The sequence below is a fragment of the Hippocampus zosterae genome, chromosome 6 (assembly GCF_025434085.1).
Source record: "Hippocampus zosterae strain Florida chromosome 6, ASM2543408v3, whole genome shotgun sequence".
Taxonomy (NCBI): domain Eukaryota; kingdom Metazoa; phylum Chordata; class Actinopteri; order Syngnathiformes; family Syngnathidae; genus Hippocampus; species Hippocampus zosterae.
The window spans coordinates 4,395-10,000 of NC_067456.1; positions in this window are offsets into that span (position 1 = coordinate 4,395).

Below are 5,606 nucleotides of genomic sequence, written 5' to 3' on the forward strand. Positions count from 1 at the left end.
ACCCTAACCCTAACCCTAACCCTAACCCTAACCCTAACCCTAACCCTAACCCTAACCCTAACCCTAACCCTAACCCTAACCCTAACCCTAACCCTAACCCTAACCCTAACCCTAACCCTAACCCTAACCCTAACCCTAACCCTAACCCTAACCCTAACCCTAACCCTAACCCTAACCCTAACCCTAACCCTAACCCTAACCCTAACCCTAACCCTAACCCTAACCCTAACCCTAACCCTAACCCTAACCCTAACCCTAACCCTAACCCTAACCCTAACCCTAACCCTAACCCTAACCCTAACCCTAACCCTAACCCTAACCCTAACCCTAACCCTAACCCTAACCCTAACCCTAACCCTAACCCTAACCCTAACCCTAACCCTAACCCTAACCCTAACCCTAACCCTAACCCTAACCCTAACCCTAACCCTAACCCTAACCCTAACCCTAACCCTAACCCTAACCCTAACCCTAACCCTAACCCTAACCCTAACCCTAACCCTAACCCTAACCCTAACCCTAACCCTAACCCTAACCCTAACCCTAACCCTAACCCTAACCCTAACCCTAACCCTAACCCTAACCCTAACCCTAACCCTAACCCTAACCCTAACCCTAACCCTAACCCTAACCCTAACCCTAACCCTAACCCTAACCCTAACCCTAACCCTAACCCTAACCCTAACCCTAACCCTAACCCTAACCCTAACCCTAACCCTAACCCTAACCCTAACCCTAACCCTAACCCTAACCCTAACCCTAACCCTAACCCTAACCCTAACCCTAACCCTAACCCTAACCCTAACCCTAACCCTAACCCTAACCCTAACCCTAACCCTAACCCTAACCCTAACCCTAACCCTAACCCTAACCCTAACCCTAACCCTAACCCTAACCCTAACCCTAACCCTAACCCTAACCCTAACCCTAACCCTAACCCTAACCCTAACCCTAACCCTAACCCTAACCCTAACCCTAACCCTAACCCTAACCCTAACCCTAACCCTAACCCTAACCCTAACCCTAACCCTAACCCTAACCCTAACCCTAACCCTAACCCTAACCCTAACCCTAACCCTAACCCTAACCCTAACCCTAACCCTAACCCTAACCCTAACCCTAACCCTAACCCTAACCCTAACCCTAACCCTAACCCTAACCCTAACCCTAACCCTAACCCTAACCCTAACCCTAACCCTAACCCTAACCCTAACCCTAACCCTAACCCTAACCCTAACCCTAACCCTAACCCTAACCCTAACCCTAACCCTAACCCTAACCCTAACCCTAACCCTAACCCTAACCCTAACCCTAACCCTAACCCTAACCCTAACCCTAACCCTAACCCTAACCCTAACCCTAACCCTAACCCTAACCCTAACCCTAACCCTAACCCTAACCCTAACCCTAACCCTAACCCTAACCCTAACCCTAACCCTAACCCTAACCCTAACCCTAACCCTAACCCTAACCCTAACCCTAACCCTAACCCTAACCCTAACCCTAACCCTAACCCTAACCCTAACCCTAACCCTAACCCTAACCCTAACCCTAACCCTAACCCTAACCCTAACCCTAACCCTAACCCTAACCCTAACCCTAACCCTAACCCTAACCCTAACCCTAACCCTAACCCTAACCCTAACCCTAACCCTAACCCTAACCCTAACCCTAACCCTAACCCTAACCCTAACCCTAACCCTAACCCTAACCCTAACCCTAACCCTAACCCTAACCCTAACCCTAACCCTAACCCTAACCCTAACCCTAACCCTAACCCTAACCCTAACCCTAACCCTAACCCTAACCCTAACCCTAACCCTAACCCTAACCCTAACCCTAACCCTAACCCTAACCCTAACCCTAACCCTAACCCTAACCCTAACCCTAACCCTAACCCTAACCCTAACCCTAACCCTAACCCTAACCCTAACCCTAACCCTAACCCTAACCCTAACCCTAACCCTAACCCTAACCCTAACCCTAACCCTAACCCTAACCCTAACCCTAACCCTAACCCTAACCCTAACCCTAACCCTAACCCTAACCCTAACCCTAACCCTAACCCTAACCCTAACCCTAACCCTAACCCTAACCCTAACCCTAACCCTAACCCTAACCCTAACCCTAACCCTAACCCTAACCCTAACCCTAACCCTAACCCTAACCCTAACCCTAACCCTAACCCTAACCCTAACCCTAACCCTAACCCTAACCCTAACCCTAACCCTAACCCTAACCCTAACCCTAACCCTAACCCTAACCCTAACCCTAACCCTAACCCTAACCCTAACCCTAACCCTAACCCTAACCCTAACCCTAACCCTAACCCTAACCCTAACCCTAACCCTAACCCTAACCCTAACCCTAACCCTAACCCTAACCCTAACCCTAACCCTAACCCTAACCCTAACCCTAACCCTAACCCTAACCCTAACCCTAACCCTAACCCTAACCCTAACCCTAACCCTAACCCTAACCCTAACCCTAACCCTAACCCTAACCCTAACCCTAACCCTAACCCTAACCCTAACCCTAACCCTAACCCTAACCCTAACCCTAACCCTAACCCTAACCCTAACCCTAACCCTAACCCTAACCCTAACCCTAACCCTAACCCTAACCCTAACCCTAACCCTAACCCTAACCCTAACCCTAACCCTAACCCTAACCCTAACCCTAACCCTAACCCTAACCCTAACCCTAACCCTAACCCTAACCCTAACCCTAACCCTAACCCTAACCCTAACCCTAACCCTAACCCTAACCCTAACCCTAACCCTAACCCTAACCCTAACCCTAACCCTAACCCTAACCCTAACCCTAACCCTAACCCTAACCCTAACCCTAACCCTAACCCTAACCCTAACCCTAACCCTAACCCTAACCCTAACCCTAACCCTAACCCTAACCCTAACCCTAACCCTAACCCTAACCCTAACCCTAACCCTAACCCTAACCCTAACCCTAACCCTAACCCTAACCCTAACCCTAACCCTAACCCTAACCCTAACCCTAACCCTAACCCTAACCCTAACCCTAACCCTAACCCTAACCCTAACCCTAACCCTAACCCTAACCCTAACCCTAACCCTAACCCTAACCCTAACCCTAACCCTAACCCTAACCCTAACCCTAACCCTAACCCTAACCCTAACCCTAACCCTAACCCTAACCCTAACCCTAACCCTAACCCTAACCCTAACCCTAACCCTAACCCTAACCCTAACCCTAACCCTAACCCTAACCCTAACCCTAACCCTAACCCTAACCCTAACCCTAACCCTAACCCTAACCCTAACCCTAACCCTAACCCTAACCCTAACCCTAACCCTAACCCTAACCCTAACCCTAACCCTAACCCTAACCCTAACCCTAACCCTAACCCTAACCCTAACCCTAACCCTAACCCTAACCCTAACCCTAACCCTAACCCTAACCCTAACCCTAACCCTAACCCTAACCCTAACCCTAACCCTAACCCTAACCCTAACCCTAACCCTAACCCTAACCCTAACCCTAACCCTAACCCTAACCCTAACCCTAACCCTAACCCTAACCCTAACCCTAACCCTAACCCTAACCCTAACCCTAACCCTAACCCTAACCCTAACCCTAACCCTAACCCTAACCCTAACCCTAACCCTAACCCTAACCCTAACCCTAACCCTAACCCTAACCCTAACCCTAACCCTAACCCTAACCCTAACCCTAACCCTAACCCTAACCCTAACCCTAACCCTAACCCTAACCCTAACCCTAACCCTAACCCTAACCCTAACCCTAACCCTAACCCTAACCCTAACCCTAACCCTAACCCTAACCCTAACCCTAACCCTAACCCTAACCCTAACCCTAACCCTAACCCTAACCCTAACCCTAACCCTAACCCTAACCCTAACCCTAACCCTAACCCTAACCCTAACCCTAACCCTAACCCTAACCCTAACCCTAACCCTAACCCTAACCCTAACCCTAACCCTAACCCTAACCCTAACCCTAACCCTAACCCTAACCCTAACCCTAACCCTAACCCTAACCCTAACCCTAACCCTAACCCTAACCCTAACCCTAACCCTAACCCTAACCCTAACCCTAACCCTAACCCTAACCCTAACCCTAACCCTAACCCTAACCCTAACCCTAACCCTAACCCTAACCCTAACCCTAACCCTAACCCTAACCCTAACCCTAACCCTAACCCTAACCCTAACCCTAACCCTAACCCTAACCCTAACCCTAACCCTAACCCTAACCCTAACCCTAACCCTAACCCTAACCCTAACCCTAACCCTAACCCTAACCCTAACCCTAACCCTAACCCTAACCCTAACCCTAACCCTAACCCTAACCCTAACCCTAACCCTAACCCTAACCCTAACCCTAACCCTAACCCTAACCCTAACCCTAACCCTAACCCTAACCCTAACCCTAACCCTAACCCTAACCCTAACCCTAACCCTAACCCTAACCCTAACCCTAACCCTAACCCTAACCCTAACCCTAACCCTAACCCTAACCCTAACCCTAACCCTAACCCTAACCCTAACCCTAACCCTAACCCTAACCCTAACCCTAACCCTAACCCTAACCCTAACCCTAACCCTAACCCTAACCCTAACCCTAACCCTAACCCTAACCCTAACCCTAACCCTAACCCTAACCCTAACCCTAACCCTAACCCTAACCCTAACCCTAACCCTAACCCTAACCCTAACCCTAACCCTAACCCTAACCCTAACCCTAACCCTAACCCTAACCCTAACCCTAACCCTAACCCTAACCCTAACCCTAACCCTAACCCTAACCCTAACCCTAACCCTAACCCTAACCCTAACCCTAACCCTAACCCTAACCCTAACCCTAACCCTAACCCTAACCCTAACCCTAACCCTAACCCTAACCCTAACCCTAACCCTAACCCTAACCCTAACCCTAACCCTAACCCTAACCCTAACCCTAACCCTAACCCTAACCCTAACCCTAACCCTAACCCTAACCCTAACCCTAACCCTAACCCTAACCCTAACCCTAACCCTAACCCTAACCCTAACCCTAACCCTAACCCTAACCCTAACCCTAACCCTAACCCTAACCCTAACCCTAACCCTAACCCTAACCCTAACCCTAACCCTAACCCTAACCCTAACCCTAACCCTAACCCTAACCCTAACCCTAACCCTAACCCTAACCCTAACCCTAACCCTAACCCTAACCCTAACCCTAACCCTAACCCTAACCCTAACCCTAACCCTAACCCTAACCCTAACCCTAACCCTAACCCTAACCCTAACCCTAACCCTAACCCTAACCCTAACCCTAACCCTAACCCTAACCCTAACCCTAACCCTAACCCTAACCCTAACCCTAACCCTAACCCTAACCCTAACCCTAACCCTAACCCTAACCCTAACCCTAACCCTAACCCTAACCCTAACCCTAACCCTAACCCTAACCCTAACCCTAACCCTAACCCTAACCCTAACCCTAACCCTAACCCTAACCCTAACCCTAACCCTAACCCTAACCCTAACCCTAACCCTAACCCTAACCCTAACCCTAACCCTAACCCTAACCCTAACCCTAACCCTAACCCTAACCCTAAC